This window comes from Acipenser ruthenus, chromosome 6 (assembly GCF_902713425.1).
Source record: "Acipenser ruthenus chromosome 6, fAciRut3.2 maternal haplotype, whole genome shotgun sequence".
Lineage (NCBI taxonomy): Eukaryota > Metazoa > Chordata > Actinopteri > Acipenseriformes > Acipenseridae > Acipenser > Acipenser ruthenus.
In genome coordinates, this window is record NC_081194.1 from 77,380,865 (window position 1) to 77,396,065 (window position 15,201).

A 15,201-nucleotide genomic window follows, 5' to 3' on the forward strand; every position below is an offset into this window, starting at 1 on the left:
GCAGACTTTGCCTACAGGAGAAAGACTGAAGCAACAAAGTATCATCGTGTCTGAATTGCTCAGTAATGTTTACCTTTAGGGGTTTTAAATGGATGATGCCATCTGTAAAATTAAATATGATTATGTGAGAGATATTAAACTTACGCAGCTGCACTCAACAGTCTCTCAAAAGGTGAGCTTTAATTGAAACTATTTATTTACTTCTTAGTGCATATTTTTTGCGGATTTTTTTTTTTTCATTTTACAAATCACTAAATTAATGAAAGCTTAACATCTACTGAATCCTGGCCCAGTTCACAGCCATATTTGCCAACATGACAAGCACCTAACTTAGTGGGGAAGTCGAATTCAGTTAATTTGATTTGTCATTGAGGTGGCAGAATAAAGACAACAGCTGTTATTCTCTTTAACACAGTATATGATAATTACATATTATATTATGCTGTATCTACTTATTTGAATAATCTTTATACTGTGTTTGCAAGGAGTTATTTTAGCTCATCATTGCAGGGATGGTACAGGTAACCAGAGTTAAAATTACACATTAGGACTTAAAAACGATTAAACTCATTGTCAGAGTTGGGGGTAACGTGTTACTGTAATAATAGTCATTTTGTCAATAACGAGGTTGTATAACACTTTAGATTTTTAATGGGAATAATATTAGTTACTTTTCTCTGTTGTACACATTAGTGGTCTTTTCTTTTTTAAAGCCAAAGTAAAATTCAGTTTCTAAAGCCTAAACAAATATAATATCTAAATGATGTGTCAAATGTGATTTTCCTTTCAATAACTGCCGAGATCAATTTCAGAAAGCAGCTCACAAAATGGCTTTCATACAAGCTTTATTGGCATCAGGTCTTCATTTGTTTTGATCTGCCTAATTGCGTGCGTGCGCTCTGTGCAAAGAGGTTAACTGGCTTCCGTACAAAGCTTAATAAAGGCATAACAGAGATCCCGACAGGTACATAAACAGCCTCTTTTTCAGGAACCGAAGCACCTTCTGATGCGATACAACAAGATTTATAAACAAAAAGTTTAAAATAATTTGACTGAATGTACACTTTGAAGAACTCAAATTGCAATTATAGTACAGTATAATTGACAGTTCTAAGGGTCATAGGGGGTACACAGGATGACTCAGGAATGCAAAAATACAAATGAAAGCAAAAGAAAATAATGATCTGTAATTTTACAGTGTTATATATTATCTGTAAACCACTATGCATACATGTTTAATTTTTGTTCAGCAGCTCAAAGGGTAGCATCCACCTGTACGCGTGTGTGATTTCGACTGAGTGGATATCCACTCTGATATTATTAGGGTGGGTGAAGCAGGCATCTGGCGATTCAGCTATGGAGAGCTCTGCTCAGATGCTCTCTGCTGCTCATGAACTTTTTATTTGTTCTCATTGTATAACTGAATATTAATCAGACAGGGAAGCACAATCTTCGGTAATGCTCCGGTAAACAAAGAATAATCACAATACTCATACTTTGATGGTTTTTGTATTTATTTATTAGGCACGGCTGCATTTTAGTAACAGCAATAGCAGCTGGTTGAATTGTCTTAGGTGTTTGATAAAGTGCATCCAGATTATCCTGTTTATCATTCCGAGTAAAAAGTGGATATATTTCTTATTTGCAAAAGAAGAACAAAGGCAGAAAACACAAACAAGTCTACAGAAAGTGCAGTGACAGAAAGATCTGTGTTGTCCTCCGGGCAAAAAAAGAAATCAGTGTACATCCAATCCAAAAACACTGGAAATTCACGTTAACTTGACCCCTTTTCCCATGAAAAAAATTAATTAAATACCTAAAAAAAAACAAAAAAAACTTCATTAGTAGTAGTTGGGCAATGTCACCTCCTTCCTGACTTGTATTTCGCATTGATTCGTTCTGCATACTTTAACCTCCCCCCCAATTCGTACATTTCTATTGGAGGATTGTAACACGCTTTAGAGATTTAAAGCTATATTACAGTATGATAGGGATCATTTAGACGCTCGTGGAATTTAAAACAGAATTGCAAATTGTGGCAAAATGTAAAAAAATGCATAAACACACAAAAACCCCCGAAGAATATTCCCGTGACCATACAATAGAACAGCTGCACAGTGTTTCTTTTTAATTTGCAGAAAAATAACGTCTGATAGGTTGGTACAAATGTAAAGTAATTCGACCCTGTGGTATGTTGTATGCCATGTGTATGTCATACCCACAGAGCTTTTCATTTTCATGCTTCTTTGATAAAATATTCAGCTGGACTAGATTGAATTGCTACATGTTTCAAAGAAAGTTTGAAAATACTGTAAGGATTAGGGCACTCTGTTGGGTTAATTCCTCGCCAAAATTTCCCAGTTTTAATTATTTCTTGCAAGATGTGACCTCCTTTGATTATGCTTTGCACTGCACTAAAACCTGTGGAATGGAAAATGCAGCCACGGCCAGTTCTGCCACCTTGTCAGCTTCATGCAGCGAAATGCTATTGATAGGAATTTAAAGATAGAAATTAATTACAGGCTTGAGTTGTTTCAGTATTGTGTGCTGCCATGTTTGTCACATCACTTTCCGCTCCAGCGCCTTCTGTCACTTGTCCCTCATGAATTATTGGCTCCTAACAATATTAAAAAGAAATACTGTTTCGTAAATTGGAACTGGGACAGATTGACTATGACCATCAAGATCCATTTCCTTTTAATATGGCCTTGTATACAATACACACTAGACACACTATAGCTTTGGATCACCATTAAATACTTAGCATTATAAAAAGGTAGGGGAGGGGTTTAGAAATTACAATTGTTACAAGATATCACATTAGTTTTACATATAATTACCCATTTATACAGTTAGGTTTTTACTGGAGCAATCTAGGTAAAGTACCTTGCACAAGGGTACAGCAGCAGTGTCCTCCACCTGGGATTGAACCCATGACCCTCCAGTCCAGAGCCCTAACCACTACTCCACACTGCTGCCCATGAGTTATGTGCTTGTTGGGAACAACATAATACTTTAACCTGTCCTACACTCCCATTCTCTGCATACGTCAAGTGTGCAGTTTTGAAAGAAAATAATGTTTTAGCAAAGATGAGTTTGCCTTTTTAAAAATATATCTAGTACTATACTAGTTAACTCAAGTTCTCAATTCCCTTGCTTTGCTTTCAGGCTGTTTTATTTTCTAGGTCATTTCAACTCAGTAGTGTCTTCAGGGTCAACCATGTCACTGGCTTAAGCCATGTCAGGCATTAGGGGAAGCAGGTGGTTAAATAAGGTGACAATTTCACTCTCCAGGTGAAATGACTAAGGCTACTGTAATTGAAAGAGCATTTTCCTTAATATATTACTGTATATAATCTTTATAAACACGTTTTCTTCAACACTGTACATTTGAGACTTTACTGACTCTATAGAGCAAAAAGGAAATGCATGTCGAGTGAGATTTATAGAATTATTTAATCAATTGCTACTACTTTTTCCATCCATCTGTGTGATGTATGGTGATGAATACAGAGAAACTACCTTTTTGAGCATCCACATGTCTCCCTTTTATGAGACATGAAACTACAATGTCAAGAACAACAAAATAAGGTTGTGGCCTTAATACAATTAAATTACTGTATGACAGCAGTGAACAAAATGTTATTTTCATACAGCCTGTGGGCAGTCCATTACTAAATTGCAAATCCAATGTAACCCTAAAATTACCTGCAGAATAACGTATTTTATTTCTTTCAAGTTTATTTTATTGCACGGATAAAGTGGTAATCACTACAGTTCATATCTATTCCATTTCATTACTACTTTATGATAAACTACTGTTACCCAAACTACCTCAACTCACAAGCCAGTGGTAGAAAAAGTTTCATTTGAAAGACGAAAAGTAATTTACCAAGGACTGTTAATTCAGATCATTAAAAAAATGAACTATGTTTATAAAATTAAGACATCTAATGCTTTCACTGTTAAGATGCAAGGTAAGATTTTATATAGCTGTCTGATAAAAGAGCAATCACTTGTGAACAAACTATTCAAGGTTATGCTCTTGTCATGAATGATGGCACAGCATGTTATCCCAAAGCCAGCTTCTCTTCTCCAACTTATGAATATGAATCCACCTTAATTTAACACATGGGAACAACCTGACCTTACACTACATATTGATTATTAATGTGTGTGATATTTAAAAATGAAGGCAACAAAGCTCATGTGTTTCAGAAAGACTGGTCTGTCTTTGACAAATTTGTTTTTCAGAAGAAATGCATATGCATCATATTGGAAGTTATATATCACTCAACAACACTCCCATATTACAAGGGGCATCCTTTATTTACATAAGCATGTCCTTAGTCCCTTACTAAATCGATAAGATTAGCCATTCGTCCTGTATGTCAAATGATGCAATTTTGTTATGCAAAATAATATATAGTGCATGCCAGTTTTTACATTCCATGGATATATGGCTTTAGAAATCAGATGCATAGTAGAATCAGTTTGGTGATGCTTTTGTTCACCCAACAGTCTAGCAACAGCAGCTTGACAAATACATGTATACCCCTCTCTGTGAATCTGGCCCAATGATGGCCCCCAAGTCACAGGGTCTGTCTGAATCAGGAAAAGTACAGTAGAAAGCTTTATTGCAGCTAACAATGCACAAGCATGGGTCAGGAGAGCTTCTTTTAAGAGACTATCAAGAAATCAGCAAGTCATTAATACTGCATCTCAACAGAGGTGACTGTACAGGATGTGTGCACAAGTCATAATGATTCATAGCCAAGTCCAGGTTTGTCTGTATATTTAGTTTGGACTTGGTGTAATGAAATTGGCCAGCTGGAATTGGAAATGGCAAAGTATAGAAGCAGATGGAGTCAACAGAACTGAAAGCATTCCTCGAGAGGTGGAACTTACAATATTTATCAAAAGCACACTAGCCAGCAAACAAGATGTCTGTGAGCCTGTGAGCAATGAAGAACTCGAGTTAGATGGGTGATCAGTCCAAGTGTTTGTTTGATTGTAAGTTTCACCCACTTAGAAACTTGCTATCCAACTGCTTTTTTAATAGAATTCACATTTTTGTGTAAAAATGTAACTATATGAAAACTCACTGGTTGCAAACATAAAAGGTACAGGATGGGTACACAAATATTTAGACAACATTTGTAGATGAAAGGTTTTTTTTGTATTAAAGGCTTCCTGAAATTGAATTACACTTTGACAGATTTGATTAATTCATAAGAATGCAATCAATTAAAGATACGTGTGGAAATAATATTTTAATTGTTTAACACCCTTAAAGGAGCTTTTAACTAGGTGATGGTGACAACGAAAATAGTTTTGGTCTAAATAAAATGCATTTTATTACTCTGTGCTATAGTAAAGCCGAGCTGTCTGGGGGGGTGTAACTCCTGTATGTCAGAAAGCACAGTGTGAATGAAATATGGTGTTTCTGAAAGTAATGCATCCTCTCCTCACCAAGCATAATACTGTATTTATCACCTTTATTGCCTCGTGAATATCAGGGCCACTGGGACATTAATTATGACTTGTATACCTGAGGCCAGTGTGAATTCTGTTTTTGAATTCATAATGCTTTTCTCTCTGAGTTCTTTGTCATATCTTTATTCATCTCATCCACAAGGATAATTTAGCAAATGCTATAACACATTTCTCAAGCTGTGCTTTGTCTAAAGAAATATATCTAGCTTGCATCTGAAAATCATGAGCTTATACAGTCCAAGGAAGCTTGTAACCAAGAGAGACAGTAAGTAAAAAAAAATAAATAAATAAATAAATAAATAAATAAATAATAATAATAATAATAATAATAATAATAATAATAATAATAATAATAATAATAATAATAATAATAGTGCCTCAAAGAGACCCTGGTTGTTTGGTTATAATATAAAAAAAAAAAAACATTATAAAAAATAAATAGTTTTTCTCGAATAGTAAAATACATAAATCAAAACCCTTGACACAAATACTAAAACATGTAAGATACATACCTAAACTGCAACACATTTTCAAAACTGGTAACATATTTCACTCATAAGCACACACAAAGCAAAACTTGAGCACACCCTCTGTTTCTGTGAACACAATTTCATTCCTAACATGTCTGTTTCTTATCTGAGTGATTCCTCCTCAAAATGCAGGTATCTTATTCAACTGCCAACAATCAACACTCATTTATTTAAACAAACGTTCCACACCTGAAAACTCAATCAGCACTACTTAAAAAAACAATTCTCATATGGTAATCATGCGTAAGAGCCCTATATAAAGGGAAAAGCTAAGGTTTTTATTGACACAGGATAGCTAGGGCAGCAGTGTGGAGTAGTGGTTAGGGCTCTGGACTTTTGACCGGAGGGTTGTGGGTTCAATCCCCAGTGGGGGACACTGCTGCTGTACCCTTGAGTAAGGTACTTTACCTAGATTGTCCAAGTGAAAAACCCAACTGTATAAATGAGTAATTGAGCCAAGACTAGTAAGACCTCAACATACCTCTGTCTCAGATTGGTGACCATGTCATCAACAGGGGTATGACAATGAGTGAAGCTGGGAAAATGGTCCAGCCAAACGTGACACACTCAGCGGTTGCATCTATTATATGTACATTTCGTACTGAGAAGAGGTAAGTGCAAATCCTGGTACTTGTATACATTTACCTAACTTCTATTTTACATTATGTAACCTACTGCATTACTGCATTACTGTGGTAAGTGTTTGCATTTTTTTTGCAATGTTTAGAATTGAAAGAAAAGTTCCAAGTGGGGGCTGTGGTTGCCACTTGACAGATGACCAAGAGATGGCTATAATAGATGTGGTCCAGGCCAAACATGACATTCCCCATAGAGATCCAGAGCAACATCTATGAAGATGAGGACATGTTTCAAGGAGTACAGAATGTGAGTTTGCAGACCATTGCCAGAATTATCAAGAAACGTGGCATTCGAATTAAACAAATCTACCAAGTCCCTTTTGAGAGGAATAGCGTAAGGGTACAGGAATTGTGTTACCAGTACGTTCAAGTAAGTTGAAATAGATGGAGAGCGAATTAATGGGTCTCAAAAGGTTTTTTTTTTTTTATTTTCTATAAGGTAACATATTTTCATGTGGCTGTTTTATATGAGTAACAAATCTTTAGTAACGTGAAGTTAATAAGCCTGGGTTATGTAAAGAAGCTTTGCTTTTGATACGTGTGTTTACATGGCGTAGTTTCTATTTTTTGTTTTTCATAATATCTGAAATTTCTTTTTCTCAAAACGGTTTACCAGACTTGGATATCAGAATTACTTCTGTTATGTTCATATAAATGTACTGTGTGTTTCTTGCTTGCTTGAACATATATACTTTTGTATTTCTTACAGTTTTCCACAATCATTTACACACTGAAACTGGTTCTATGAACAAAATATCCCAAACCATTAGTTTAGGTACCAAAAGAAAGATTATTTCAACAAAACTATAAGCATTATTCACCTATTTTCACACAAATTGCAGATTCATTAAACCTTTTTTGCTAAACCCTACACACAATTCTCTTCATAAAGCACAACCTTCAAAAATGAAACCTCATGTTTTCATGTAGAAAGCACTGCCATTCAATATAACAAACTCCAATCATTAAAACTCAACACTATTAACACACAGTCCTCAAGGTGCAAACACTATTAAGCTTAATTGTTCAACGAGCAATCAGAACCTTGGCAGGAATAAAAGGGCCACAGGTGAGCTCACCTGTGTTTAGGAACAATGGATGCCAACAACAGAGAGATGTAATGGGAGAGGAAGGGTGCAAATGAGAGGAGGTGGAAGAGGAAGAGCAAGAAGAACAATTATCTCTGATGAGATTCGTGTGACTTTGGTCGACCATGTTTTTGTCCATGGTATGGCAATGAGGGAAGCTGGGCAGAGAGTGCAGCCAAATTTGAAAAATGTTTAAATGCAAACAAATTGGGAATTGGGAGCTAAAATCAAAGTACATATTGCCAGATAGCTAAATCAAGTATTTCAAGTATATCAGCTGAGAATTGTATTTTTTCAAGAAGGCCTTAAGCTATATTCAAGATGGCCAGACAATTGTTTTAATAATAGTTTTAAAACATGTTCTGACATCCATTATAAACTTATGGATCACTCCCCCTGTAAAATGCCAGTAGAGGTATCCTTTGCCTTGTGGTTTTTTAATCTGTCAAAAGTCATACAGTAGTTGAAAACCGATTCCTACCTTGTAAAATGCAATCATTATGGTTGCTACTTTATAGCAGTAAAGTGTCAATGAAGGGTAGAGGAAATATGCCAATCCTAAAATGATTACTTCATGCAGTGCTTGGTATAATTGGAATTAAACCAGAGCACATATGAGTGACAGCATGTAGCGGGAGCAGGTTATACTGAATCACTTTCAATTATCAAGTCCTTGTAAAATCAAGGATTTCTTAATTGCATGCCACTTAACTAAATTGCCAAGCTTTTACATAATGCATGGCTGTATTTGCATGCTTTTAAAAGGGGTAGAGACATGTCAGGTTTTAATTGGCTCTGGGGGCTGTAGGTCAATGAAGACAAGAGCGTGCATGCACATGCTTCTCCCCAAAGAGAGACGAGTTGAAATGGCACCACTAATAGTTTTAAGATGCTTTTTGTCTGCTTTCAGACTTTTAAAACCTGATGACATCTATTATGGAAGTTTCCCTAAAGAAAGTAGTTACTTTGAGTCCCCATTATCACACCTTTTTTATTTCATAAATAACATTTAAGAGGTAATAAAAACCTGTTTATTTGGTTGACTCATTAAAAAAAATCTAAAGAGAACCTTTGGCAATCAAATAAAAAAACAAAAGTAGAAGGATTTCCTAACAATTCACGGCAATGTGCACTTACACATGCTCATAGCTACTGATAGTCAGCAAGCAAGTGCTTTGGCGGAGCACTTTGTTATAATAATCTGCAGCTCTGCATGTTTTTCGAAAGTTACTTCCAATCATATTTGTCATTTTTTTTCTTTACTTCTCCTTTTTAAATTAGGGAGATTCATTTGTTTTTTAATCACTATCTAAAGCAGCATATGAGATGCAAGCATACTGTCAATAGATTAAACGGGAAACTCATTAGAATGTCAATAAGTATACAGTGAGGAGCAATCGATGGAGGGAAGAGTGGTGGGGATTAAACATTAGCATTCACATTTTCACTGAGACTGGCATAGCATAATGAACTAATGGATTATAATTTTCACTCAATGGAAGTAGCACAATTATTAACAGAATTGTATGCCACCATTAAATAACTTTAAATGATTATTGAATAGCCCAGTGCATCCCTACAGTGTCAGCAGACTATGCTAGTGTATATTTTATTCTGTGTAATGATATACTTTCACAGCGTCACTTGCATTGAATAATAAACACATGAAATGCACTAGCCTTTTTGAGAGAATGTGCTGTACCAGCCAGAGTACAGCCCTTTCTTCTCTTTAAGGAATGTCGCAGGACACCTAGTAAACCAGATTGATACAGTACTAGAGTTCTCCCCAGGCCTTTTTAGCTGGGTGGGTCGCCCGGCAAAGTGGTCGCCAGGCTGAAAAAACCCGATCCACCCGTCTGGTAGATGCTAAAAAAATAACCAATTATTTTCAAAGCAAGTATACAACATTAATGCAGGGTTTTCAAAATAAGCCAGTGATCAGTGCAATCCACCACCTAATACTATATTTGCGCCGGCTACTCTATTAAAAAATATTAAGATTGTTTTCTGGTATTATCATTCAGTCAATTTTTTGTCGTATTATTTTACTGTAAGGTGATATATAGTACATAACATTTATACATCTGCACGAAAAAAAAAAAAAAAACTTTTGTTGTGATATCGTAAAAATATGTACCCAGGTGCTTGTGAGAGATATTGGGGGTTCATATATAGAACCCGTACACCTTTAAGAAGAAAGGTGTGATGGGATATCAGCTGAACACTTGCCAGCTGACATACAAATGCTTAAGTGCAGAGGTGCTGGATTACAGTTCCATGCAGTAGTTATGATGGTGACCAAATGTGTGTGAGTACTGTTGTGTAAAAAAAATGGTTAAAATGAACAGGTGCATTAAAAAAAATTTAAAACTGCAAAAAACTAAAATAGACATGCATTAACAAAATACCCTGAAAACTTAACATAAAGAAAACTATTTAAATGAAGCAATAAGCTCTATAATTAAGCTAAAAAGGAAGTGAAAAGGTTACTGTTATTTATTTATTTCCTTTTGGTAGCTAGCTTGGATTTAAGTTATGGCCCTAGAAATTATATATATATATATATATATATATATATATATATATATATATATATATATATATATATATATATATATATATTAAGCATGAGAACCAAATGGATGATGCATGTTATTGCCTTGAGCAAAATAAGCACATGCCTATTTAAATGCACATTAATATAACAATAATGAGGCCGGTAAATCCCTATACCCTGGAATGATAATACATGCATCCATGTACCCCAAAATAATGTATGGCAATGATAAAGTAGTAGTCTGTATGTGCCCCTGAGCCACAGAAATTGCAAATGACAGCATCATTTTTAATCCTAACTCAAAACTTCAGTGTATGAAGAGTGGTCTGTGGCTCTGAAATGACAGCCCAAGTTTTTCATTTATATGGATGAAACTGCCTTGAGTAAAAAAGAATGTAGGCTTTTTTGTAATACCTACAGTAAAAGGCTAACTGGAGGCTTAAGAATTTGTTTCTAAGAACAAAGAAAGAGCATCTATATTCTGTATTGAAAAGGTAGGTGGATAGGAGGGTTGGGCAACAAGAGAAAACAATATTAATATGCATATTCCTGTGATTTATGATGTGCGATTGCAAACCTGCAAATTATCTAGAGCATATAAGAGCCCATGTGTTCGACTGAAGAATGGATATTGCTGGAAGGCAAATGCAACACTTATTAGGTTCACTGTATTAGGTCATCCCACCCCAGTTTCCCCAGAGTGTAAAAACTGGCTGCATTACAGTCACCAATTCCTTAGCTTAATTTGTTTCGTGAGATGGATGTGATCTGTAGAAACACAGTTTTCATTAATGCTATCAATAATTTTAAAATGTACAAATATAGGGAGATTTTCAAATAAACTATTCATTTAAGCATGGGCATAGTAACTAAACATAGTTAATATTATTTATAATATCAGAATGGATATTGTTAGAACAGCAGTAATGAAGCATAATTCTAAACTGTATGGACTGACATTAATTGGTTACTGTCTTGTGTGAAAGCAAATAGATATGGCCCTATGCTCTAGCACTCTTCTGTGAATAAAGGGCCACACCTATCCTATAATTCCCAGAAACAAGTATTCTAACACTGAATACTGTCACCTGCATTACTGAATAACTAAGGTGAAACATTCTACTGTTTACTGTTTAAAGGAGTTCTGATCAGCGTTTTAAAATCACTTTAGCTTTCGTAACACTCTAATTGGTTTCCCTTTTGTTGTGCTGAGAATCTTGTAGCGCTTTACTTGTTTTTGTAATGTTAATTCAGAACATGTTTTTGGTGGATTGACATGGTTAGTTTGATGAAGAAGGAGGGTTTTTTTTACAATCACAATCTCTTAGTGAGTTTCTTGTGACAGGGACCTCTCCAAGAACCTCCCTACTGTGAGCATGTTATGGACAGATCCTTCCAGTATTGAGCAGCCGCGTAAAGGTAAGTAAGAGGATACAGGGAAGCTCCCACTTGGAGGTGAGAGGGATGATGGCTTCATTGCTGAACTTGAAGCAGTGATGATAGTAGTTGTGACATTAATGAGAGGTAGGGAAAATGGATTTCAAAACCATAGCAAGAACATTTTTAAAGGGAGTACACTTCAAGAATAATTTTGCATGCTAATGAATCTTTGACATTGTTCTCCGTCTTCTGGCTTAAACCAGAACTGTACGGCAATCAAGTTAAGTGCTTACAAATGTTAAAACAAAGATAAGGGATGCAATTTGGTATTTGATTGAATCACAATTGTAATGCACTGCAGGTGTTGCAGTACATACTTAAGACAACGACAGCAATTAGGAATTTGACTTTATCCAGTAGGGTAGTTTACATTAGATCAAGGAAATTGTTTAACTTGAAAGTAATAGATTTTGAGAAAATGAAAGTTATTTAAATCTTTACTATTATACTATGATTGGCTAAAAATTGTAATCTTTCATCTCAGTCCTCAACAGAAGATGGATGTGATCTACCCATGCTTGCAATATGCATCCAAGAAGATATTCTTCTACAATCAAAACTGTTCAGTGGTATGAGGACCCTTGAACTGCCTGTGCTTCAGGCTCCTCTTATGCATTCAAAGTGCTTGTTTTACCAGCATCTATTTACTACTTTTTAAGTCTTCATAACTTGTATTTTAGTTATATCTGTGTTTAAAAATTAGATAATTTGTGTATTAACTACAGTAGGTTACTAGCACAGTATCCTACACCACTTAGCTGCTTTGCAAATTGTCTAGCTAAAGTCTGTAATTGGTACACTGAAGTTCACATTTTCACTTAAGCTAGGTTATTTTATATAACATGCAAAGTATCCAGCAGCTCCTACTTAATTTGATGATTCCTTTAAATTAGGGCATTTTATAGAATGTGCGTATTGACTAAAATGCTTTAGCACGTGTAAAACAAAAGATTATCTGCACATACTGTACACAAACAATGTTGTATAATGTTGTATATTATTGTATACTGTTGTATAATGATGTATAATGCTGTATACTGATATATACTGTTGTACAATGTTGGATAATGTTGTATAATGCATCCTCTCTCACAAGAGGACTACTGAGGGGATTCTTCTTTCAATTGACTTATTTTGCAGGTACAGTAGTTTTGCAATTGGCCTACAGAAAGTAACTAAAGACTTTTTGAATCTAGCTAATTTGTAGATTAATTAAGAGACATAGGGTACTGAGCTACAAATAAATAAATATGTACACAAACATTTTACATGTACAAAAATGCCCAAGTTTGATTTGATTTGTTTTTTTGACTGCCTAATATATCCACAATATATATATTGATGTTAGAGTGTTAAGAGCTGCTCAGAAATGGCATAGAAGTAACTTGGATAGCTGTGACAATACTCTAGATTTCCCATAAAGTTTAGATACTCTACTCATGCTAGATTCCCTCCATCTTTCATTCTAACTTGCTAACTACTGTGAACCCCAATACTTCAATTACATTTTCTGAACTCTGATTTGCTGTGAAGCAGGTTCTTAATCCCTTCCTTAAATTCCTTTGCAGACTCTGTTTTATTGTCCACTTTATTCAAATACAATCATGAAATGCTTTAAACCCTCTTCGTATATTGTACAAACAAAACAGATGGTGGCTAGTTACAGGTTATCATTTTCAAACTCTTCAAACTACAACGAAGAGACTAAGCAATGCATTAGCATAAAGGGGGAGACTTGCACAAAACATATTGTGTTAAACTTCCTTATCCATCAGTAGAAGTCTTTGTATTTTTTTCCTACCCTTGCTTCTATGCCCATATTACATGCAATTTAAAGTCAGCCACTGCAACTTCTCAAAAGTGTGTGTATCGCTCAGAAATGCAACAGTAGACAATGTTCTATTTGGAGCAATACACTTCTGAAGATACCTGTGGGGATGTTGATGAGCTTTTGGAGCCATGACATAGACGAGATAAGACAGAGGCTGGTAAAACATGAAAAGCAGCATCCTGATTCTCTGTCCATTTGGCACCATATTTCTTTTTTTCAACCATTTCTCCTCCAGTACATTGTCATCACTGGTTTGTTATTATGTACAATAAACATACCATTCCTTTTGTAGTTATTCTTTTAAATAAATACATTTAAAAAATGATGTGTGCATACTACGAATCAATCCACAATCACTTCTATATAAAGTGACAGGGGGTGTTTATTTTAGTTAGGAGGGTAAAGGTTGCCTCCTCAGCTTTTTACATTGCATTTTCATTTAGGAGAGTAAAGGTTGCCTCCCCAGCTTTTTACATTACATTCTCATTTACCCATTGCTCTTCGCTCTTTATATTCCGCTTTGTTTCAGACTACCAGGATCGTGTTGCCTGTCAGTTGTGTTTTAGCAGTTCTGAGACAGAAATCCCATGGACCACACTGTCAAGTAGACTTGGCACACTCGTTTCACTAAGACGTCAGTCAATTCTGGTACCCTCAGAGGGTATTTCCAAGTTTTTAGGATTGCTTCATTCGCTGAGTGTCTGACTTTTGAATATTTTTAACCTGCATGTGAAAATCATGTCCTCTCCCACCCTGTGTCAATCCATGAGAGGTTTCAGTCTATCCATCATGCTTGTAATACAGGAGAGAAAGACACATGCTTTGTTAAAAAAATATATATATTTTTTTTTTTAACAATGTAACAACTTTCTTAAATGCTATTTTTAATGACAAGGGCTGTTTTTATATCAGTTCCATTTTTGGAGCTGTTCTTACCTAAACATAGAGAATAGAGGTTTTTGGTTTTGACCTGCAACAAGTTCAATGTGGGGGTTGTGGTATAGAAGTCTACAGTATATTCAATATATCATTGTTTTTAAATGAAAGACAATTGCTTCATATATCTCTGTCTATAGGATCAAACTTGGTCGTAGGAGCAATATATCAAATGTTTTGCAATTTGAGAAGGCTTTAATTCAGTTGGCTATATTCAACTCAATTTACTCTCAGATATTGGCAAATCAGATTTGAGCACCGCCAAGAAACTGACATTGTGGTAGGAAAAGCAGCTTAAATAGTTGCATACTCTCTTAAAATAACTAAAAACACGAACTGTGAAATACATACTGAAGCTCTACTGTATTTCTTCTTTAACCTCTGCAGCCAATATAAAATAATAATATATAAAAGCATGAAGCTCACACACTACATTGCAGGTAATGAAAGACATTGGTTGCTTGATATACAGGATTTAATGTCATGCAAAAAGGGCCCATGTTTGTGGCCAGTTTTAAAGCAAGATTGTCTGAGGCACAAGAATGACTTTGTAGAGGTCACACATATCAAGTAGCCTGTTTTTAATGATCCTATCAGACTAATGACGATCAGTGCGCTATGTGGTAATCCTTCAGCAATTGTATAGATTCAGCTGTACTAACAATACATTTATACCTACATTATA

The 15,201-nt window shown here is 35.2% G+C and overlaps 1 long non-coding RNA gene across 1 annotated transcript; it reads left to right on the forward strand.

Moving 5' to 3' along the window:
* Positions 1-6,763: 6,763 nt before the first annotated feature.
* On the forward strand, positions 6,764-12,379 carry LOC131737395 (uncharacterized). The gene is made up of 3 exons (XR_009329007.1): positions 6,764-6,911; positions 11,655-11,728; positions 12,234-12,379. It is a non-coding gene; the product is annotated as an uncharacterized LOC131737395 (long non-coding RNA).
* Positions 12,380-15,201: the final 2,822 nt, after the last annotated feature.